Source organism: Phasianus colchicus, chromosome 4, assembly GCF_987193195.1.
Source record: "Phasianus colchicus chromosome 4, bPhaCol1.hap1.1, whole genome shotgun sequence".
NCBI lineage: Eukaryota > Metazoa > Chordata > Aves > Galliformes > Phasianidae > Phasianus > Phasianus colchicus.
In genome coordinates, this window is record NC_143439.1 from 48933972 (window position 1) to 48959869 (window position 25898).

The window sequence follows — 25898 nt, forward strand, 5'->3', positions numbered from 1 at the left end:
TTTTTTTCCCCCCAGTCATAATGCCCTTTGTTCCTAAAGCACTTTTTTTCTCATTTTAATCGGTTAATATTTTCACATATGTGTGGATGTGCATGCATAACTCCCTAAACTACTTAAGATGCTTTCTAATGTTATTCCCACAGGTACACGACTTGTATTTTACCCTTGGTATTGCCTACACCAATTCCTAGTTATATTAATAAGCTTGCCATGACACTGAAGTCCATTCATCAGTAATTTGCAAATGTTGGGAAAGCATGGTATTTTGGTATTGCATGAGTATAGATAAAACTATGAAAATACAGTAGCCCTCAAAACCTGAAAAAGTAACCCTCATTTTAAAAGTAGAAATGTATGAAAGCCAAAAACTTCAGATAGCTGAGGCTTCTGCAATATATTTCAGAAAAACATCATTTTAAATACGCAAGATGCTCATAAAGGCCATTATTAATCAGTAAGGGATTTGATACTTGAAAGAAATTCTAATACAACAGGAAACTACATTTTGAAAGCTGAAGATGAGAATTTAGTTTACATTAAAAAATGTGGAAGAGGAGATAATCATAGATATGTCTGTATATAAAAAAATTAGTGTATTCCATTGATACCTATGCATTTTAAATGTCATGTAGAAATTTAGTGTTTCTAATCTATCATAAGTAATAATTTTCTTCATTGTTTCTAATTTTGTAAAATATTTGTTTTTGTAGTAAATAGAACCTCCTTGATTTTTTCATTTCAAGACAGCCTGAAAAATCCAAATTCCTATTTGGATTAGGAAAAACCGCCACTGGGCTACTAGAGTTCTTCCAGTATTTCCATTTTCTTTGTGAAACATGACTTTGAACATGTGTGGTTATGGGATATAGTTGAGGTCTGAATGTTACAAAAAATGTCATGTGACATCAGGAAGACTGAGATTTCTGAATCTGTTCTATAGAATACTCCATAAAAGACAATTTCTTTTATAATAAAGTAGGAAGAGCTTATGGCATAGTAAGGGTTTAGGTTTTTTAATTTAGTTTTTAACAAATATTAGAATGAAGCACTGAAAATCCATTAATTTGTGTTTACTATATCTCTCCGAACAGACATTTTTAGGCAAAATGCAAAGAGTCTCACTGAAGGCAATCAGATTTCACATTTGAATGACAGGCTGAGGGACTAGGCCCTAAAACTATGTTGTTTTTCCAAACATATACAAAAATACATTCGTTATAAATCCACCAAGATACATTTCAAAAAATTTTGGGACTCAAGTGCAATGCTTGCTCTGCTACAATGGAAAAAAAAAGAAAAAAACAGTGAGAAAAAAAAGATGACAAGATGTATTTACACAAAACTTAGAGACACTATTCAGCTAAAAATCAATGCCATTTTAAAATTCATAGCAGATTTTCAACTAAAATAATGCAGATTTGTTTTTCCATCTCTGATTATCCAGCATGGTTGCTGGACGGCATATCAAGTTTCCTGGATGGCTGAAGTGACAACAGAGGGCCTCATAGCTACAACTATTCCCAAACTACTCAGAATAACTAATTGACTGAAAATCTGAGGATAAGATGTCCTAGTGGGCAAGGAATAGTGAAATTACCTCAGTAAGAATCCAAACTTGAATTATTTAGCCTGAGTTGAGAGAAAAGTGTTCACTGAATAACATTTTTATTCCCAGCTGGTGAAGAAAAAAGGACAAAGACAAAAACTGTGCATGAAACAAGATAAAATGAACTAAGCTAAAATAACGTCTTAAATCTCCCAAGAGAAAAATTACTGTTTTTCTTTTTTTCCTTTAATGTCTCTGCTGATTTGAATGCTATGCTGATCCAGAAAACTTCTTGTTCCAGATGCTGGTCAAGTTTAGGCATCTCTTAGGTTGATTCTGCCATTTTGCTTTGACTTAGGGTATCAGAGTAAGGATTGAGCTTCCTCTTCGGCTTGGGAAAAAAAAAAAAAAAAGTTTTGAAATGAATTTTGTTCTGGCTTTAACCCTGAACCTAACCCAGCCCAGAATTTCTCTGTATTCCCCAAGGAAAATTACCTCACAATGTACTGTTTAAACTCCACATAAAATTATGTCATATACTTTACTTCATTTCACTGACCAATCAGCTGATTAAAAAGAAACATCAAATTGGAAATTAGAGTTTGCTGTTACAGAAAGTAAAATACAGGACTCTAAGAGGTCTCAAGTGCCCCAGGGCTTTATGGCTGGTCTTCTTTTCTTTCAAAAGAACAAGTATAAATGAGAGAAGACATTAAAAACAAAAAGCCTTGTGCTTTGAATAGCAATTAGCTTTGTTTTTGACCTTTGTTTATATAACAAAAGAGAGGTGAATTTCTCAAACCTAGATTACATCTAAATGACTAATTTCCAAAATAATAATAATAATAATAATGAGAGAAGGAGATTTGATAGAATGACACTAGGCGTTTTTCTTCTCTTGCTTGGGATATTGTTAAAATCACTATGATTTTAACACGAGACAGTGGTTAATATTATGTATTACAATAAATACAACTGAACAATCTCAGATCTAGATCATGCAAACATTTTTCACTACTTCTCCCAGCAATAGACGTTGGTTAAAATTCAGGTGTTTCTCTTGTACAGTTTTCTGAAAAGAAAGTAAATAGTGCTGTTCTACATTAATTAATGATCTAGAATTCTACTGACTGATAAAACTGTCCTGATTTGTGGAAACCATAAGGTCATTTACTTGATATTATTAGTTGTTATCTTCATTTGTGTTCATCTCTAGAAGTGAACAGGAGTTTTCAATGTATGTTTAAAAAAAAAAAAAAATCAAAACTTAACTCTTTTAGAAAACTGCCACAAATAACTAAAATTCCTGTCTCACAACTCTCTGTTTTCTTTCTTTCAGAGATTTTGTATCATTTAGCTTCCTTGGTATTTGGAAAACATCATGTGAAACTCATAAGCCTCTGATTAGATAAGAGATTTTTGAACAATATTTTGCTGACTTTTGACAAGACAGCTCAGGGCTAGAACCAATAAAAAATACATTACACTTCTTCATTGTGAAGCTCTGAAAAACATTGATTTTTATATTGGATTGGACCAATGGCTTGTTAAAGAAAGTTAACTTAATAACAACACCCTTTTTCCCCCATAGGAGCTATCATTCCATGTTAAGAGGACTGAAACAGTACAGCATATACAGAACTATTACCTAGTCTTGTGGGGCCAGTGAGTTATCTTACAGCACAGTCTTAGTCACAGGGCTCTGCACTGAAACAAGGAAGAGGGGCAGAGGGTTCCTCAGGAAACAGAAGATAATGAAAAAAGTCTTCTCCCATCCTAGGCCATAAAACAATACCAGAGCTGTTCAGCAGCAACTTTATGAAGCCCGTATCCTTGTTTCCCAAAGAGGCCTATTTACAAAGCAATGTTTCATTCCTTATATTCATTTGCCAAACAAATATAAAAAGCGACAGATGTAGTTCATTACATTCCTCTCTTCAGCTGAGTAGTCAATATTTGTTATACAGACCACTGGAGTACTCTGAACCTACTTGAAAAGACTTGTTTACTTGAGATCACAATTCATAGAACACTGTTCTTAGCCCAAACCCCCACGTAAATAATGCTATTTTAAATCACTAAGTATGTTCTCATCAAAGTTTGTCTATCTTTCTTCCAGACTGATGTATGTTAATATTCTTTGTCAATATCTTTTTTCTTAACATCTGATTCCCTTGAGATACAGATTCAAACTGAATATAGTAGTAAGCAAGAAACAGTGGGAAAACTTACATGACACACTTTGGTGTGTCAAACTTGGTAGTAAGAAGATAAATTCTTCACTTTTCCCTTTGCCAGCACCTCTCCTGCCTCTATCACTATCCCATAGAGTATAGAAAGTAAAGGCAACAAATAACAAACGTCCCTGCCTGACTGACAAGGATGCTGCTGCTTTTCCTGGCCTGTTACACGTGGTTCTTAGTGCAATAATAGGACAAACCTGAGCAAGGAAGAGATGGCATAACCAGGCCACTTCCTCAAACAACCACTTACCACCAACAGGAGAATGGACATGGATTTCCCTGTGTGGATGAAGAGGGCAAGCTGGATGCCTAATACATGCAAATATGGCTGTGCTGTTCTTCTGTAGCTGCTTGGACCTGAAAGCCAAGGCATTTCTCATTAAAAGAAAAAAAATTTAAAAAGGAAAAAAATACAAGAAACTAAAAACAAGTCCTTCATACATAGATGCAAACACTTGCAATTTAGATGCCTGCAAAATCAGCACTGCCAAATACAGTGGAACAGTATCAGTTTTCCCAATTTTATTCAGATCTTATCCGCTTTGCATGCACTCTGTTTTGAGCATGCAGAGAATGCATTATGTTGTATGTAAATAGACACAATGCATGCAAGGCTGGAGTACAGCATCATCTTTGAAAAAATTAAACTGTCATTGCAGTTAATTTTAGACTCATATACTAAAACATTCATATTTTATTGTAAATTAAGAGACAGCAGTTCTATTTCTTTTGAGACTAGTGATGATCTTTCTCAAATTCAGTTGCAGTAGAGACACTATTTCACATTCAGGGTAATTCTATCAGATATGGTATACTAGAGCATAATAGCTGGCAGAGTGTGAGGAAACAACTCATGAATCTTTAGTAAATTAGTTTTACCCTTTTTATCAGAGCTGCATGGATCTTGCCTGCCCTCAGCTGGATTTATGGAGGGATCATTGAAAAGTGGTGGTAAGAAATATATTTGAAAAGAAAAGGTATATCACATTATATAAGAAAAAATGTTTTCAACCTGGCCAATGACATTATGTCCTAGTTAACAGAGTCCTGCAGGAATTTCTGAGAGGGGAAAAAAGAAATAAATAAAAGATATAGGAGAGAGAATGAAAATGAGGAATGGTAAAACAACCCAGTAAAAGAATGACCTTTCTGGCCCTGGCTATGCATAGGATAACAAATGCCTTTATTTCAGTGGAGTCAAGTACCATCTATTTTGCTGTCTTCTAGATATATGTGGACCTTCAAATGCTGAAAAAGGAAAGACTCTATAGAAATAACAGAGCATTCCTTTGTGAAGCAGCAGTGATGACAGGCAGTCTGCTGAAAAGTACATTCATGAATCAATGTCCACAAAAGTAATCATTAAATACATGTTTTCTATTTTAAATGTTGTAAAACAGATTTGCAAATCAGCAAATAAAAGCTCTGTTGAGATGCAATCATGATTGTCCATTTTGTTAGGTGAAAAGTGCCAGCTGCTGAGATGCTCAAGTTTGATATACAAAAATGAAAAGTTTAGGCTTATACTCCTTACATCTTTTCTCCTTTCTGTATTCTCCTCCTTTGTTATCCTATGAAAAAGTCATTTATTGATGAAGAGTGGAATTGAGAGGAAAAAACAAATCCAAAGTCAAATATAGGATTTAACAACTCTTTTTAGATTACTCACCCTCCACCCCCGTTACTGATCTGCTTCTGAAATCATTCTCCATCTGATGTAAGAAACGGTGTTCTGCATTTCGTCTCTAAGTCTCCCCCTTATGTTTTCTAGTGGAATAAAATTCTTCCTAAATCAGAACTGTGCTAAGATCTGAAGCCTCTGTTATTGAGTTTGGATGTTATTTTTGTTAGTAAGAGGTGTGACAAAATGTAGGAATACTACATGAACAAAAAATGAAATGATGAAAAATTCAATCAATTCTGTCATTAAATAACTCTGCTATTTCTTTCCTCTTTCTTCCCTTACTATAATGAGCTGAAAAAGCCAATGATGTCATGATAGCCTTGACATTTCCTCTTAGTATTTGGAAATATAAACTTTCTACAACTATCTTGGGAATCAGTGCCTGTAAAGCTTGCAAAATCATGACAGAATTTCTCTACTGCATCTCCTCACTGTTCCTCGAGGTGTGTCTGATAGACTTCATGTCCCGTAAGCAAGAACTCTACCTAGGAATTCCTTGGGTGCACTAAAAAGGCACCATGCTGGTTGACTTAAAAATAAAGAAAAATCACATGCTATCAAATCTCAAACTGTTCAAAATATTTTTAGTATGATCTTATAGAAAAGAAGAACAGAGGAACATAAAAAAGTACCTCACAAATAATTCCAGTATACTTCTCAATTTCATCATTAGATTTTGTGAGGTCTATCAGGAACTTGCCTTCTTACAAATCACAGAATCACAAAATGGCCAGGTTAGGAAGGGACCTCAAGGATCATGAATCTCTGACCCCCCTGCCACGTCCAAGGCCACCAACCTTCACATTTAATACTAGACCAGGCTGTCCACTGCCCCATCTAATCTGGCCTTGAACACTTCCAGGGATGGACAGAGTATCCACAACCTCTCTGAGCAGCCTGTTTCAGCACCTCACCACTCTCAAAAAGAGTAAACATCCTCCTGACATCCAACCAAAATCTTCCCTCCCTCAACTTAAAACCATTTCCCCTTGTCCTGCAATTATCTACCCTTTCAAAGAGTCAATTCTCCTCCTGTTTGTAAGCTCCCTTTAGGAGCATTTCCTTGGTATAAGATCACAGTACTTCATATGAAAGAATTCTTTATCTTAAACATTATTAATTAATGGAATCCTGTTGAAAAGACATTTTAATGTTGCATTTTGAAGACAAGTTACCACATTTCCTGACAAAAACAAATAATTATAACTATTTTTCTGTATCTGAACCACCTTAATGAATGTTATTTCTTTATGTCTAGTATTAATATCCTTATGTTGCTTTTGAGGTATTTGTCTGAACATTATTATTGAAATATTTGAATATTACTGTGATGAAATGGTCTTACTGATGTAAGAAAGTGAAAATGGAGCAGTGAAGTCTATGTTTTCATCTTGTATCATCAGCTAACAACAGATACTTCTACTTTTAATTCATGTAGCTTTTAATTTCCTACCAAAAACAATGCCACTATTACAGAAACATTATATTCACAGCAAGTTTTAGTGAAGGAACATCACTAAATTACTCTTTAGTGTCTCACACTAAATTAGTGAAAGTCAGTTCAATACCAACAAACTCATACTGAATGTATGACTAACTCATCTTCAGGGTTATTTTTTTACTGATTATTGCAGAAAGTGACATCACAGCAAGTAATTAAAGGGCTTAACTGTGTGTATATACAAGTTCATTGGAAATGATTGAACTACTGGTATTTGCACAGCAATAGGGTTCCCAGCATCCAAAGATATCTACTTGTATTAATGGTTTTATTCTCTCTTACAAAAAAAAGCTATTTTAATTAAGCCATTTATTGCTGTTGCTCTCATTTGTATCCAGAAAGAAACTTCCACCATCTCTCACTCTCTCCATCTCTAGATTTTCACGCAGAAAACTTATATTTTGTTTTGTAAAATCATATTTGTATACACAATCATAGTTATGTTTCAGTGTGCCACTGGATGCCATTATTCAGAATGAATATTATTCAATAATACTTATCTGTGCTGACTGGGAAGTATTAGACAACTGTGGTAGTGAGCAATTATGGAAAGTCCACATAGCATCCAATTATCTAAAGAATGATGAATGAAAGTACACAGTATCTATTAGTAAAGCCCTTGAAGAGAGAGGAGGGGATACTGTCACTAAGTGTTGTAAGAGCAAAAGTGTCAAAGTTCTGCCTTTACCCTGCCACGTAATTTGATTTTTACGCCTACTGGCCCAAAGTCATCATAGAATGGCTTGAGTTGGAAGGAACCTTAAAGTTCATCCAGTTCCAATGCCCTGCTGTGGACAGGGCTGTCCACAGATGAGGCTGCCCAGGGCCCCATCCAAGCTGGTCTTGAACACCTCCAAGTACAGAGCATCCACAGCTTCTTTGGGCAGCCTGTGCTGCCCAAATATTCCTTATAGTGAAAAATATCTACCTTTCTGCAGCCTTCTTTCCATCTGCTCCACAGCCTACCATACTTCTTCAACCTTTCCTTCTCTAGACTATTTCTTCTGTAATGTTCTTCAGTACCCACAGCCCGGCGGTGGCCAGATCCAAATTACATATTAGAGTTTGTCGTGGCTTTATGATTTTTGGTTGCCAGTACTCCACATCATAACATCACGTAGTGCACTGGGAGTTAAATAGTTAATGCTCCAGCTCTGCATGCCTGTCCCCAAAGAGAAGAACTACATCTCTCTGAGAACTGTTTGTTGTTCTGTTACTGTTTCCACTCAGAGGGAAAGATAAAAACTGTTCACAGATCAAGACCACCCTTTCAATCTTCTGGCTTGTCTCTGCTCTCAGAGTAATACCTCAGTTTACTTAGAGTAAGACCTTGGGTTTTCAAACTCTCTCTCTCTTTTTCTTTCTTTGATTTATTATCTTCAATGCCAATTATACTGTATTATAGTCTGTTATCTTGCATCCCAATATCTGATTTATTAAATTTGTTTCTCCTCAGATTGTTGCCTGTTTTGTTTTTAGACCCATCTCTCCACCCTTTCCCCTTTCATGGAACTAGGCTGAACCAGCCTATAAACCATTGACATTCTTGGTGGAGAATGTGGGCATTGGTCCCGCTGCTTCTCACAGTTCCATAAAACCATGACAGAGTTACTTGTACTGTGTTTCTACACTCATCACAAACAACACAGGTGTTATTATTATAGTTTTTAGCTGACTTCATAATGAATTTTTGGAACACCAATTGGAGGAGATTAGGCTCATGGTGTGCTGTATGATTCTAAAACAAAGCCTATGCCACCTATTCCAAGAATAAAAATTTCTCAAATTTAACTCAGAGCTATTACATACGTGTCAGATGAGCACAAAATCATATTTCCTTGAGTGTAAATTAACAGTCTAATATTTTATTTTAATGGATACCAGCATGTTTAAATCTTCAATTAAATTTAAGAAATGCAAACCTACTATGGGAAATTAATGATACTTGATATATTTGAAAAGTCTTAACAAATTAATCATGGCAAGAGCACAGATGAAATACTGTAGTTACATTCAGATGTAAATTTGGAAAAGTTGTTAACATTATTGACCAGAAATGGTCAAATCAGGGCAGTCATATCTGATATTAGTCAAAATGACAGCATTAATGAGAATGATATTGGTTCTGAATTATGACATTTCACTGCATTACACGCTCATAAAACATAACTGCATTTGACCGACACAAAAATACTGTTTCAGGGGGAGAGAGCCACAACTGATGGATGTCGTGACCACCTCCAGCTCTTGATTACTGTGGCTATGTCAAGGCTCGTTAAAGTCTCATATAATTTTGCACCTTTTTTGCATTAATACTACAGAATTTTTTTTTTCCCCCCTTGGCTTTGATATAGGTTCAATTCTGTCACATTAGCTCCAGATGGATCATAATTTAATGAGTCGTCCCAGTGGCAACAGGGGCATGACTACCTAAATAGGATGCCAAATCTTAGTCCATAAAAAGATTGTTTATACTATGGTTACTATGAAGCATTTTATCAAATCAAATATTGGGGGAAAAAAAAAGAGAAAAAATTACCTTGCAGATCTTACCTCTGCTCATACTGACAGAAAAGTAATTTCTCTTTACAATGTACACAGGACCTGAAGGACTCGCAAAGTATCAATCTTTCTGCAGAGTTACTGCATTGTTGTCAAATATGAAGTTTAACCCTGTAGTGAAGAGGACCAGTGAGTTTTGATGTATTTTCCAGCTTATTACTCATTCCATACTGATTTGAAGGTATAACACATTAAAAGAGGAAAGACTAAAATAAGGGAGCAGTAAAAGTGGAATAAACTGAAATAGTTAAGTGGAAGTCAGGAGAAGAGTGAGCTAGAACTGTATTTCGGTATAAGGTTGTCACAGCAGGCTGAACCACAGTAGATTTATTTAGCATTCAAATGCAAAAGCAATTGTTGTAATGACTATTGGGAAAACAGTTAGAGTTTTAATAACTGCAGGACTGAACCATTTAATGATAAAGTCAATATCCCCACAGAGAGTGAATATGCATCAACAGTGCATTTACTTTATTGCTTAACAGTTTCAAGTTCTATAATTACAGATATTTAAATTTATTCTTTCTTTAAATCTTGTTGAAGAAAAAAACAGTTAAATATTAGCTCTAAATAAAGAAAAGACTTCTTAGAAAATTAAAATAAAAGAACTTAATGAATTTCAGCAAAACAAAGCAGTAGAAGACTCACTGTGTACTTCAAGCAAACACGGATTATGTGCTTGGCGAGGTATTTAGAATAATGATGATATGTTGATTTGTATGAGAGGGGTGCATACTTCAACTAGAATAGACTTCACTAAAGCTAATGCAAATGAAGAAACATTATCATATTTAGGAGGTGAAGAGGGAAAAAAAACAGCCCTTGTCCTAATATGTTATGTAAGCATGTAGATAAAGAAGAGAGGCCTGATTTCCCCTTCCAATAGTGCAGCCATTCAGAAGGCAGATGAAAAAGTTTTGATTTCTACCAGTCTGATGTGAGAATCATCTGCAGTTTGTCCTTGACATAATGCCATCTTTGTTATATTAATACAATCTGAAAGTTGAAATTTGCTTCTTCCTAGGCAGCTGTTCAGAAATTACATATAGGAGCAACTGCTAAGCCAATTTCTGCAGTGAACATCAATTTCTGTGACAATTTTTTTTCTACTAATGCTGTTTAGAAACATAAAGAGTTTGAAGAAATCTTTTCATGATAAATATTTCTTGATATAGTAATGTTGATGTCTGATTTCTGTTTAAAGCATTTTTTATTGTTTTTATGTTGTTTTTTTCTTTCATAAATTAAATTGATGTTTTCTCATTATTGCTTGTCACTGTTTACTATTGAAGACCTCTTCTTTCTTGGCCTTTTTATGTTATGGATGATTCAGACTTTAAGACATTAAACTTCAAATATTTCTTTAATGCTAATTTAAGATTTAACTATATAAAAGGAAGATATTTTGAGATTCCCAACTGTTCAAATCTGTCAGTTCAGGCAGACTTCTATCATATACACAAAGAAGTAGATCAAATCAGACAGAAGAGCAAAGGCAACATGGGTACAGTCTAACCTAGGCAGACAAAAAAGAACTAATTTCAGCAATCTCTTGCAATCACTAGTGCTTCATTCTTTCTGGAAATGAGTCATGTTGAGAGTAATGATCTTGTAAAGCATTACCAAAAAGAGACTATACTTCATCTGAGAGCTCAGAAGGTGATTTCAACAGGAAATCCAATAGCCTGATGGCTTCCTTGATGTTTTAAGTGTGGAGTGTTTTATTTTTTGTTTGTTTATTTTTTTAAAGACAGGGGAGGGGAGGGAAAAACTGTCCTACTCAATCAGCACCTCTGCAAAATGTAATTTTCCAGACATTCTACATTTGGAGATTGCAAACACTGAATGGATATATCCTCTAAAGCCTTCACATCTGATTTTCTTTCCTCTCATCAGCTTAACTACGCTCTTTCTTTTCCCCCAAACTGCGTTCTGTCTTTAAATAATGCTGTAACAGAAACTTTCTTTAAGGGTCTAGGAAGTTTCATGGTGAGAATCCCAGCTGAATTTTTTTTATATATAATTTTTAGACTTCTATTTGAAAGGGAGGTCTATTGATTTATTTCATAACATAAAACAAGTAAAAACAGAACGATAATCTAAATTAACCTCTTAGAGCTTGAGGCCAAGAAAACAGGTTTTCTTTGTGTTTCTACAACACTTACTGTAAGTCACAGAGCCTCAAAAGACATTTAAAATGATATTCATTCTTTACCAGCATCCCTTTGAAATGCAGTCCTTCAAAACCACCATTGGCTACAAAAAGATGTTAAATATGAATTCCAAATCACACTGGAAGGATCACAAAAGTAAAAGGGAAATAAGAAATTTCTAAAAGCTGTATGGTGAAGACAAAACCAATAAATCAATGACACTAAAATGAACAACTGAAATCTTTATATTTATATTTATTCGGTTTTCAGAGTCACACTTGACAAGGTAGTAACGTACACAGCCTATCAGAAGAGGAAAAGTAGACGTTTACAGCAGAGGAGCTTCTCAGGGAGTTTAAAAGGAAAAAGAAAAAAATCACTAAAAATTTGAATTGATTATCTGGGGCATACAGACTAGCCCTTTAGGCCAATACAAGAAACCTGAGTGCATTTATCTGCTGTAAGGACCACAGTTTGCAACAAAGCATTTTAAAAATCAACCATATTTCAAATTCTGGGAATGCTTCCATTGACAGAAGCTAAATCCAAAAATATTAACATGGTTTCTACACAGAAGCTTCCCTTGCCAAAAATCTGCTACTGACTAAACAGCTACTTCCTTTATAAAATAAGACATCTTAATTAAATCATTGATGTTACATGTTCAGAAAAAGTTTGCTTAGTGAAAAAAAAAGCCTCTTCTCTTCCTTAGATTGAGATGGACACTTTACTCCTCAGTCAATGATTCTTCCTTTCTGCCCAATCCTGCTAGCAGGAAAGTTCCTTATGTAACAGAGATTCAACAGTTTGCTGACTGTGATAGCCTCAAGATGTCACATGAATTATAACGTGCTTTGAGGCCTATTTGAAGAATCAGATACTGTAGGTGATAGAATTCTTAAAATAATCCTCTTTCCCACTGTCCTGTTATCACTGAGGTGAAAAGTATTTTCATAAATACTTTGTTCCATATAAAGAATACCTGACACAGATAAGAATGTTTTGACTGCAACCAGCAGGCCAGTGGTTAAATCTCCAACAGAAGTGTCAGAACAGCAGATCCACATCAGTCTTGCAGTTCTTAATTATTTATATAAAGTGGAAGACTTCCAAAAAGAGAGAAAACAGGTGCTGAGGCTAACACACTCAATAGTTTAAAGATGGTGTATTCCTGGAGGATAGAGATTGTAATTCCTAAACTGAGTTCAACAGAAGGAAGATTTGAATGGGGATTTGAATTCAGGCCAATGCCCTAATTACTAAGATAATGCATATTTTAGGAGAAGAAAAGCTTTTTGTTTTATTTATTATTTAACTTGCACTATTCACATAGAGAAGTGCAGTAGAGTATCTAACTCTATGAAAGGTTTCTTTCCTCAAGATCCTAAGTATACCACATTCCTATTTCTAACAGTGGGCCACCATTCTTAAACATTTTTGCTTTTTTTTCCCCTCCCAAAACCATTAGCAGCAGTCCTTACTCTGGAGAGTACTTCAATTCAACTTTGATAACTTCTTCCTCATGTGAGTAACAATGAGGATCTACAGAAAAATCTACAGAATGACTTGGAGATTTCTAGATTTAAGCACTGTGACTATTCAACATAATTTTAAAGTTTAAAATAAACCAGGAATTCCATTTTTGTTCTTAAGCCATAGTTGTCACTGCCAACAGCAAAATGTCTTCACAAGAGTTTGGACAACAACATGAACATCTCAGAACAAAATGCTGATCACATTAGGAAAAAGTGTGGAAATACAACTACACTTTCTAGTTTCACGCTTAAAAAAAAAACACAGTAGCATTCTATAAATGCTCTTTAAGCCATTAGAGTATTTACTCCATCAAGTTAAAATCATTCCTTCTATACTGTTCAAAAGCTAGAATCTGATAGGCAGCTCTAGAAAAAATGCTTGTTAGTGATAGTACAAGTCACATAGAAAACCATAGAATCATCTAGACTGGAAAAGACCTTCAAGTATACATTCACAATATCATCTACTAAAGGGTCTGAGTTTAAATATGTATTTGTTCTAATCTGATATTTATAGTTATAGATCTCCATACATTAGTTGAATGCCAGCATCATGTATAACAAGAGGATAGCAAATATCTGTATTCTAACTATACTGTTAGGTGGCAAATTCATGGCTTTTTCAAACAAAGTAAAATTTACTATCTAATCACTTTTATGAAAGACTCATCTTTAAAATTTTTGTGACTGCAAACTGTTGGCAGACAGTTACAGAGGAGAAGTTTAAAAACAGAGAAAAATGCCTTCAACTCGGGTCTCTAGGCATTCCTGATTTCAGTTGTGAACAATTCTATCATCTCTTCTCCCCTTCAGTGAAGTAAAAAAAGTATTGTCATTTATTTTATATTGCTGTTAGAATAATTTTTTTTTTTTTTGTCTTCATACACAGCTTCTGAGAGAAACTGTACTCAGCAAGATGGTCTTAGCAGAACCCGATGTTTCAAAAGCAGAACTTTTGAGGTAACAATTCAAAAAGGAGAAGAGTATGAACTGATCTGACAGGTTCTGATCAGAAAGAGGAAAGATACAACTAATTTAAAAATGAAATACAACTTGAACACATTATGTAACATACAAAATTGCATTTATGAGAAAAATAGAGAATGTACTACACATTTATACCATTGACAAAGGGTTTTAGGTACTTTTCCCTTGCGTAAGAGCTAATGAAAGATACTAATGACTTCAGCATTCCAATATCTGACAGAGTTCACACATTTTCACCTGAGAGATTTTTCTCGTACAAAAGAATTTTCTACTTGTTGGAGCTCTTCTGCCTCCGTGCCTTCCTCAGCACTGTGACTTCCTTAAGCAGACACCTCATTGCATCCATAACGGTCACTCATCCTCTTAATAGATCTTGACATTTGTATTCTTTGGCAGTAGCAGGATATCATGGAAGGAACTTGCAGAGAAATTATAGTTCATTATTTGTACCACGTTCTCCTTATGCACCTTGTCCTTCCTGAAGGCTACTTTGATTTGCCATTGCAGAATTTAGCAAACACTTCAGGGACTCAGTATCTGAAAGAGAACTCCCTATTCAGTAGCTAGTTCTAACTACTTTGGAGAATCCAAAAATCTGCAACTCAGATTTCTGTTAAGCTTAGAAAGTGTATTTTTTCTTTGTAACTATTATTTCCTCTCCACTTCCACAGGCAACACTAACACTACAAACAATGACAAGAAACAAAAGCCAAGATACAGTCAATTACTCACAGTTATCTCTGAAGTGCTTCAGATAGAGCTTGAAAATATTCAATGAAATAACAGTTCCCTACCCACTGTAGTCCACTAAGATACAACAAAGCTGAAATAAGAGTTCCATCATATTCCTTATGGTTCTTTAATACAAAAAAGGATCAGGCAGGACAACATAAGCCATTGTTTTTCATATTCCTTGGAAAATGAAGATTGCCTGTTCTACTTTAGTAGATGACTACCTAGGATAACGAACTGCTGTAACAGTTTTGTTTGACATCATTCTTACAACTGCTGGTTTTCATCAGAAATGCACATTGTGTCTCCTCTTGACCTTAACAGAACTCTCAAGACTTCCACTCACATTTTAAAGCTCTGTTTTTCATTTTGCTCCATGAAACTACGGGAATGTCATATGTGAAACATGAGAGAGATCATACTTCTCAGTTAACCAGTTAGCATCATACAGATCACTGTGTTGCTGTCTGAGGAGAATCCCACAAGATAAAAATGGATTATGAATTATCAACTGAGGTCATGAATGCACTACCGAACAAATCAAAAGTTTTATATTCCATATCACCATCTTATGAACCTGTTAATACTCTCATGCTTCATGCTCCAAATTTTTTTAGGCTTCTTTGCCTTTCCTATTTCATTTGGGATTTTGTTTCTTCACATTTTAGAAAAGTGTTCTAAAGAGTCCATGCAGTGATAATTCTGGTTTGAAAAAAATCACCTGCTTCATAAAAGAATAATAGTTCCTATATTTTGTATTCCTTCTGAGAATTTTAGCAGCAGCCACACATGGTGATGAGTAAATAATAGCAAACAGCACACTCACTTATACTAAAACAAAGCTGTTTTTCCTGAGCGTACTGACATCTGAGTAGGCTTTTGATATTGAATGATGCAATATATATGTTGTTAAAGAATTTGATTTTATCACACTTTTGAAGGACTACTGACAAGATCATTGAAAGCATGCAAAAGCATTTATCTGTCTCAAAATTAGGACCTTTTATCTAAATTCTTATTTCTTTCAGGTGTTTTCTGAAGATTGCATCCCACATTCTTTTTCTCCACATCTATTTTTTGCTTATTGCATCTCCCATTTACACCATGGGAAAGAATATTTACACTCCTCTCTCAATGTAGGAGGGAGTATTTCAAAAACATTATTTTGAAATGCTTTTAATGCCCATTATGTATTCTAAAAGAATGCTATGTCTTATTGGATTTATACTCAAAGAAAATGAAGAGTTTTTTTCAATAAACACAATAATACACATATAATTAAACATGGTTCTACAAAAAATAAGATTAGATTTAGAAAAAAAAAACAACCTCTACGCAACAGGATTTTCTTGGTGGTACAAGTATCACAAAAGCTTCAGAACTTCAGACACCAGAATTTTAGTTCTCTAAGAGCATCTCAGTAATCAACACAAGGAATTGGAGATAATTCAGATTTTAGAGATTTTCATTTTCTAAAACTGAGGGATGTGGAGAAGAACATTTACTCTGTTTTTAGTGCAGAGACAAGTAACTCATACCATTTCCCATGGAAACAGTTGTAATCATCACCTCTGGTATCAGAGTGGTCATGAGGAGCCATTTGCATCAACAAAAATAAGAAACTAAGGAAGAACTGCCCCTATGCTAGTATAATGTTTTCAATAAGCAGAAAATTAAGTTGACTTCTGAAAACTCTCAGAAAAGTTGATTTTCCCTGAGTAGGCTAGAGTGTTTCATCCCACAGCACTTTGTCAGACTGAGAACTCGTCCAGGTTTCTTTTCCCCCTTTTCATATGGTATGAAAGGCATAAGGAGTAAAAAATTAGGGTGATGAAGCAGACAGTTTTACTGTATCCATACAACATAGATTCCAGTAAACAATTTTTCCTCCAAAATTTTACATTATCTTCTAATGAAAGCAGTACAGAAAAGTACCTTTCTTTTTAACACTGAAAATTACCCGGAACCCAAAACTCTAAGGAGTTAATTAGAAAAAAAAAAAAAAAAAAAAAAGGTTGAGAATTTTGAAGAGCCCATTCCACTTCGGAACTCTAGGTGTTACTACAATAAAACTAACCCTCAATAACACATAAATTAAAATTAGAATCTCAGCTTCACAAATCAATTTCACTTTAATTCTCATGCTCTCTAAATATTCTCTTATGAGTTTAAAGTAAGCATAAAGCACACAGTCTTGGTAAGATGTGAAAAGAGATCAGGTTTAATTAATATTTTCTGTTAAAGAAAACTGTGAAATATCAAGAATTTCTTTTAGCTTGTGTAGTCAGTAGTTTAGAGTGATGAATATTCTCCTATATTAATATTGTGAGCATAAACTAAATTGCTGCGTGCACATAATATTTTGAAGCTATATAGAAATGGTACTGAACACTATTACAGCTCTGAGATTAGTCAAAAGTATGTATTTGCATAGTATTTTCTAGTTCCTTTCAGCTCTCCTTTCCAGAAAAAAAGCTGTGTTCTGTAAAGATATAGGTTACTCAGTGCCCCAAATGTGGTAGAAGCATATAGCTTTCTAAAATCTAAAGCATCAAAATAAATCCTTGTTAGTCTTTATTTAGTATCATTCAATCCTCATAACAAATAGGTAAAAACTAGCCCACCTTACCCTAGAAATTTTCTGACACTCTGAAGTGCAAGTGAGCTGACCACCAGAGTAAGTAAAAAGATTAAGAAATCACAGAAGAGAATCTAGTGTCACCAAGAAGAAAACTTTCAGATTTATTATACCAAAGTGTTTTCAAAACAAGAGTCACTTGCCAAATAATAAAATTTGATAAAATAGAAATGATATCTTAGACAAATATGCTATTTTTATCATCTTTGAAAACAATGGGTGTATCACCAAATCAAAATAACCCTACTCCACTTTCCTAGGTTGATTTTGTCCTGTTATTACCAGGAATTCAAATGCCTTAGAGTAGAAGAAAAATCCTTTGCTCAAAACATCATTCTAGGCTGTAGCAGTGCTGCATCCTGCAGAACCAACTTGAGTATGTACCTTCTTTAGCTGGCCCATCTCCCTCATAGATTGTAAATTTATGTGAAAGAAGAAAAATATATTTCAGTATCAATGGAGAGCCCACAGGATCAGAGGGAGTGTTATGGATTTATCTGTTACACTTTTTTTCATCAGTGAAACCACATTGTAGGTCACAATGTCTTCTTGAATCCAGAAGCTAATGCAGGGTCTAACAAGGAAGCCATCAGAGGAAGTGCTATCTTGAGGGTAGCTCTGTTTCCAGTACAAACCCACTTCAGCTCATCAGAAGAATTGCAACTATTGCAATTTTTGTTGCAATATTTGGAGAAAGCCGTTAAGGATCAAGAAAAATTATCCTTGCTACAGACCTGCAGCATCCTTTAAAGTCATTTCCCCAAATACAAGTACAATGAAAGTCTCACTGAGTGTGCAAACTGTGTTTTCAAGTTCAAGGTAAACAAGCAAACAAAAGTAAAAAGTTTAAATGAAAATGTCTTTTTACTCCTGCCCATGCTTTGTACAAAATCTGCTGTATTTGAGAGAAAAAAAATGTAGGTGCACCAGTAACTGTTAATAACAGATGTTCAAGGAAATATGTTTTCTGACTAGTAATGACACTATTTAAATAGAGAGCAGAGTTTTAGGGTTTTAAGTGGAGTCATCTTTCTTGTCATAAAAGCATACCATGGGAAGAATGGTAAGGCTACACTTGTTTTCAAATGTGCACACACAATAAAACATCTACAGCATAATACTATCTGTTGCAGGTGTATATCTAAAAAACACTATCATATGCACCTACACTCATACAAGTTTTTATAAGCCACAATATCTTCTGTTCACCCTATTTTTCATTTCTAGCAATCACAGCAAAGTGTATTCTACTCAAGTTGTTTTAAAGACAGAAAAGAACAGTCCTTAGAGATAATCACTCCATAATGCCTTGCTTTTATCAGGAAACAGCATGCAAAGCTACCTAAGAAATTCTGTTTTTTTTTTGTTTTTTTTTTTTTTTTTTTTTTTTTTTTTTTTTAGGTGCCCAGGACAAGGTCTCTAAACAGGTGATTACAGTACATATTTAGTCTCCTACATGCAACTGTTGTTTGTACCATTACATTCAACATTCACTTAGAAATTGTCACAGCTCAGAAGAATCAGGCTAACTTCTAGGTGACAGCAGCTACAGAAATTCTTAATACCAATTAGAGGATCTCATTCTGTGTCAGGACAGCCATGTGGGATAATTCCACTGTGTTTGCTATTAGAGATAGTCCCAAATGTTTAAGTAGTAATTTTAACATTAATTTCACTTGCTTATTTCTTTTTAAACTCACTTCAGCTGCATATGCATGACATTTTCTAGAACTGGCAGAAATACCCTAGAAAGTCCTAGCTTATTCCCTGAAGCAATGAATTTTATATTATGCTAAAATGCAAGATGTTGTTTTGTAGAGGTTCAGTGTTTAAATACATACATATCTCTTGGCCATGTGTCTTGAGTCTTTCTCTAACTGATCAGCATATTTTCACAGGAATGTAATTTGATCATCTTGCAGTTATTTTCTTCTCAGTGCGACTACTGCAGCCAATACTGGTAGAAATCTTTTCTATAGAAATGCTGTTCTTCTGATAAACACAGAATTATCCCGTTCTCAGTTAAGCCATTTTGCCCTAACCTTTTCTTCAGCAGTGTTTTTACTTTTATTCTCTGAATATCCCCACTGAATTAATGATACTGAGTACAGATGTGTTTTTTAGCTCCTCATTAGTAGAGATGCTTTTCTATATTTGTCCTACCTTCCTAAATCATTAGGGACCAGACAATAGCTTCTGCCTTTCCACATTGCTTTTTTAGCACAATACTGTTGATTGTGCACTCTATGATTTTGTAATATAGGCACATTATTTTTCTGTTGTGAATTAAAATGAATTTCTCAAACTCATTAAGTATAGTGTAACATATATTACATTTCCCATTGTGATGAGATATTCCAGAGTTCACTTGTCAGTGCCAACTTTCTTATTACATCCATTCCCTTGGGAATTAGTTTTGTTAGTGCTTTTAAATCCTCTGCTTCTGATGTGAATGAAAGCTATCCATAAATAGGGTCATAGAGTTATCAGAAACATTACTTAGTAGTGCTCTATGAAGGAATGTTCTTCTGCAGTTATATTCAGAAGTGTGTAAGATATTTCATAAAACATTGTATAATGACTAGTGGCACACATTTGCTTTTTAAAACCAAGACCGTAGCATTGGTGGGCTAAAGCAACTTCTGAAACGAACAAGTTAGCAAATGCCTGCCAGACAATAAGATCTGTTTGAACAGATTTATAGCATGTTTTAAATGTGGACATACTAATTTTTCAAAAGGTGATACTTTCAGAATGAATGGTGATGATTTTACCTTGGAAATCCTTCCCAGAAAAAGCCAATAAGTGCACTACAGCCAGTTAATAAGATACCACTGAAAGATACAAGAACATCAGAAGGCAGACAGACGGTTTGTTGCTCACTGACAGCTTCCATAGATCACCACAAACTGGATCTTAAAATGAACAAATAGACAATTCAGAGTGTTACTGCTCTAAATTGTACACTTTCAGACTCTCCTGTCTTTCCAGAGATTTCAGATGCATTTCCCAGAAGAAGCCTATATAATTCTTTGTAAACATACACCAGCCAAAGACTTGATGAAGTTGGTTTTATGATGCCTCAAAGTTGCATCTTCTCCACCTGCCCTCTGTAGAACTTTCCCCCCCTCCCCCCCCGTTATTTCTTCCCATATTTTTCTTTCACTGTTTTTCGTTGAAGGACATTCATCAGGTTGAAGGACCATTGATAACATACAAATTTTACATAGTTTAAAATGATATGTACAGTTTACTAATAATATTTTATATATTAAAATGATAGAAATAAATCAGTCTTCTATGCATCTCTGTTTAAATCACCCTTCTTGTTTTGGACCAGTCAGTTACTGCAAAACTTCCATGTAAAAAAAGTTTAAGCTTTTAATGTTTCTGTTTGCAACAGTGATCCTGACAGTTATGGTTCTGAAAGATTAGTAACTCTTTAGTGTCAGGAATTATTCACTAACTGTGAATAAAAAAATAGTTTTGATTGGAAGAACAATTTGTCTGATTTTCAAACTTTTAAAACTTCATTGACTTCATGAATGGGTGCAGAGTTCCTACATTTGTGAGAATTACTAGCTCCTAAAGCATCTTTATCAAGAAAAACACAAATCCATGGAGAAAATAAGAATGATGGTGTGACTCCTCCGTGTGGCAAACGGTTTCTCATAAATTGTGGCCATTTGAATTTATTTTTTTCTTTGAGACTCATTTTATAACTCAGAGCATAAATACACAGCTGAGTGATTTTGTAAACAGAATTCTAATAGCAAGTAAAGATTATTTCCTAGCTACTGACTTCTGCCTTCTGTATACTGAATGAAATGTCATTCTTGACTCCAAATATTTTCAAGAACAATTTCAATAACACAAATATATATACTCAATTTATCCGAGAGAACTTGGAATTCTTTAGATGATAAGTTACAGCGGGTAAGTATTTCCACAGTATTCAATCATTTCATAAGTAAATTTATTGTTGCATTTTAAATGGTTTGAGGTGCTAATGCTGAAGATGCAATAGAAGTAGCAAAATATTATCTCTACTCTGCTATTCCTTTAGTACCATCTGTATTTTAACAGTATTCAAAGTCCTCTATTTTGCAACAGCTGAACATTTCAAGCCTTTCCTTCATTTACAAATAAGTCAATGATTTCAGGAAAAGTGATAGATAAAGCTTAATAGTCCACAGACATTTAGAAAGGTCTGAATACACACCAAACAAGTGAAAGCATTTCTTAACAGAAATGAGTATGTGGGAGTCTGTGAAGTGTAATTAGTCAACTAAACTGGTTCATAATTGCTTTTCTTTTTCTTTGCTAAAGTAATCATGTTAAAAGTGTTCAGAAACCTTGAATTTTGTTTGATTCAAGTGGGAAAGTGTTTTGAACCAGTCATGATTTAAAAAAGTCTGATATTTGCAGAGAAGAAAATTGAGTTTCTATAAGATATAGATTCTTCCTTTTAATGTTTAGCACAGTAGTATGGGTTAAGGAGGAGGAGAGGGTTAGGTGGATTTGTCTGTTACTTTGTTACTTATACTTTAAAATGCAATAACAAAAAATAAAAACCTGCAAATCAGCTCTAACAACGAACCTTTCCTGACAGTAACACATTTTTGTGCACCAGCTAGGTGTTATTGCTATAGGAAAAACTTCTTCAAAGGCTAATTTAAGAACGAGTCACCCAGATTGTTAGAGAGAAATACAGATGGAATTGTGACACCTGCACAGAGGTGGAAGCAAAATAGTTCATGAACCTAAAGAATATATTTTTACATTTGGCAGATCCAATCAGAGAACTTACAGCTGCTCCAAACACCATCATACATATTCTTACACTTTTTAATTCAGCCACTTCAAAAAGAATGATGGTATTTGAAATGTAACAATGATTTTTTTCCTTGTTTCTTAGATCTGACACATTTTTGAATGTAAATGCAACTTAAAAGCAAACATGCATTTTTATGGCTGTTGTACTTTTTCACTTTCCTATTTTTTCCCTTAGTCTTCATTCTTGTCTTCTGCCTTGAAAGTATTTTCTTTTATGTTTCTGTTTTCTTCCTCCAGCTCAGTTTTTCCATATATTTTTCTTCTCACCTTTGTGTAAAACTCAACTTTTTACAAAGAATTACAATGAATTTCAGCACAAGCAAATTCAGAGTTCCACATCAGGGATGTAATATTAGAGAGTGGCCTTTCAGAAAAGAATCCAGTACACAAAAAAAATCTGAAGAAGCACAGACAGCAGTGTGCCCTTGTAATCAAACCTAATTGCATACTGAACTTTAATAGCAGAACTGTAGCCTACAAAACAAGGGAATGATTCTTCCTTTGCATTGGACACTTCTGAGCACATACAGGACAACATTTGGGCTTGAAAGCTCATGAAAGACTTTCAACAACTGTAGGAAGCCCAGTGGAGAGCTATTAAGACCACTGGAAATCTAGAACATGTATGACGAGAGCCTTAAAAGGAAAGGGCTAAGGTATCCACTAATCCTGTCCACAGTTATTTAATAGAAGGCTGCAGAAACAATAAAGCAAAACTGCTTTTGAAGGCTCATGCTGATAAGACAAGAAAGAACACAAGATGGAACACTAGAATTATGATTAGCTATGACAAAAGCCTTTTTCACTAGAGAAATTCAACAAAATCATAGAAATGCAGGATTTGCAAGTGGCTGCTAGATATCACTGAGTCAAACCATTCCATAAAGCCTACAGTAAGTTGCACAGGACAGCATTCAGACAGTTCTTGAATATCTCCATAGAAGGGAACTTGGGAAGGATAGTTAATGCTCCCACTACGTTACAAGATACGGAGCAGCCCCCCCCCCCCAATCCCTCCCTTGCTTTCTCAGCTCCTTGAGCCACAGAGATCAAGAGCCTAGGTGCAGCTGAATCCACTCCTAGACCCAGTCTCAGTCAATGGATTACAGATAGAAACATAGAATTGCTCCAGTTAGAAAAGACCTTAAAGATCATCAAGTCTAACTGCAACCTAACGATACTACCTTAATTTTAACAACCCTCTGCTAAATCATGACCCAGAGCAACACATTCAAATGGTTTTTAAACACTTTCAGGGAGGTGACTCAACCATCTCCCACTCCAGTACTTATCCACCCTTTCTGTAAAGAAATTTTTTCTGATATCCAACCTAAACCTCCCCTAACACAATTTGAGTCCATTTCTCTTCATCCAGGGATAAGTGAGAAAAGACCAACCTCTTTCTACACTCACCCTTCAGATATCTGAAGAGAGCAACAAGGTCAAAGACTGAATCTCAGCAGAGACAATAAAGCTTACAATCACCTAAGATACGATTTTAGGAAAGCTAACAAAGCCTAAGACAAAGTATTACTACTAAAGATCTGCATCAGTAAGGATTCTTGACATCAATATACAAGTGATCTCTATTCAGACATAACCTCAAGAAGCATACCTGCTTAAGGGAAGCTCCTATCATACAATCAGCCACCATACAAAAAAGCTCAGTAGACTTAAGAGTACTGCCTATAACTTGTGGGGTAAGGTGACTGACTCTCAGCCATAAGCTGGTTCTAAGGCACGTGCTCAATTGCACTCAGCTGTTGAACCAGGTGTCTGCTAACAGTTCTTTCCTGCCTAATTTGAAACAGCTTTGTGGTTGTTATCAGTACTGTTGCTCACTGTCCTCCTAGGCAAGGCCTTTATTTTGCTCCAAGGACAGAGAGGAGGTTATTTTAATATCTGTATACCTGGCGTGAGATTAAGAAACAACAGTTCAAATGTTGGTCCAACCAGTTTATTACAAATCTTAATTAGGGAGATGGGGAAGGGGAGGATGGACACTATTATGAATTAGGGTAATGGGGAAGGGAAGGAGGGCAATAGAAAAGATGGGAAAGAAGAAGCAAGGAGTCTTTATAGGAAGCAAGAGGGAGATAGTCACCACCATGGATCCAGCGTGGCTCATAGTTCAGTCACTGATCTTCAGCAGCGGTCTGTTCTGTTGACGACGATGACCGCAATGGTGACCACGGTGATGATGACCCCTTTTCAATGCTTTCAAAGTGGTCGAGTCAACTGTCTTTGGAGTGACAGCTCAAATCCAAAGTGGTTGAGTCAGTTCTTCTTGGAGTGGCAGCTTCTGGCTCTGCGATCTCAGCAGAAACTCCTTTGTTTCTATCTTCCTGGCCTTGCCAGCAGATAAGAGGGTGTAGAGAGGCACCAACTTGTATCTTGCCTTCACAGGATACAGTGGCATTCTCATAGCAAGCTGGAGTTATTTGATCACAGGCTAGATCTTCCACCAGTGCTCTTGAGCACTCTCTTCCGGAGGCAAACTTCTAAAATTTTTCACACAATGATGTTGATTGCCACACAGCAACACCCATCACTCATCTCCTAGACAAGTCAGTCTTATTACAAGAAATACCTAAGGAAGCCTCACATGTAAGGCTACGTTGGAGGAAGAAGTTGAAGAAAAAAGAGGGTAGTTGCAATAGGCTGAGCATTCCATCATATTCAGATCTTTCCTCATCACAACAATTTACATCCCTACTTCTTGTCATGAGTCTGAATTCATCTTTTTTTCTTAAAAAAGCTCAAAACCTAAAGGCAAGCATTAATGTAACTGAAAGATTTCTATTAAAAACAGAGCTATGTTTCTAAGTTTTTACAGAAAAAAAAAAGAACTGTAAATTTATCTTCAAGAATCCACAACTGCAGTAGCTAATTGAAGGATTAGAAAGAAAGGATTGTTTGTTTTCTAGTTTTATTTTTCTTGAACATTTGAGTCCTCATTTTTAATATATTTATTTTTATTCTTTTTTCATCATATTCTCTGCCTTTTATCATGTTATTATTCCTTATATATGCCTCCCTTTTTCATATTACCTTTCCACCCTATCTTCTCAATATCTATATAAATAAACATCGATCCTTTAGCCTTGGTCACCTCCCACATTTGGAAGAGCTTATAGCAATCCAGCTGGGAGTGACTACTCTCCAGTTATTCTTTTTCTTTCATTTTTTCTATAGTCCTGCTTCTCCAGCATCTATCTAGTATTCCAGATTCCATGATCTTGTTGACTAAAGGCATTCTTATCTTACCTTCTTATCCTTTTTCATTTTTCTTCTCTTCTGATCAAGATGGTATGTATTGGAAACATAGCCAAATCAGAATCTCTGACTCTTATATATCACAGGGTAGGAACAACTTCCAAGAAAGGCTCATCCTCGGAGAGGAAAAATGTATCAATATCACAGTTAAGCAGGTAAGAGTCATATTGGAGGTGAGCAAAGAGAAGCTGCAATTTCAGTGAGG

At 35.1% G+C, this 25898-nt stretch overlaps 1 long non-coding RNA gene across 3 annotated transcripts; it reads right to left on the reverse strand.

Annotated features, from left to right (window-relative positions):
- Window positions 1–1055: 1055 nt before the first annotated feature.
- Window positions 1056–24105, reverse strand: LOC116226045 (uncharacterized). 3 transcript variants are annotated; one of them, XR_004166217.2, is made up of 5 exons: window positions 24033–24101; window positions 9528–9647; window positions 4040–4146; window positions 3195–3253; window positions 1056–1937 (listed from the first exon to the last, which is right to left on the reverse strand). It is a non-coding gene; the product is annotated as an uncharacterized LOC116226045 (long non-coding RNA). The 3 variants fall into 3 exon arrangements; XR_004166218.2 differs by lacking the exon at window positions 9528–9647 and having other exon boundaries at window positions 24033–24105; XR_016466466.1 differs by lacking the exons at window positions 3195–3253; window positions 9528–9647 and having other exon boundaries at window positions 24033–24105.
- Between the last annotated feature and the right edge of the window lie 1793 nt (window positions 24106–25898).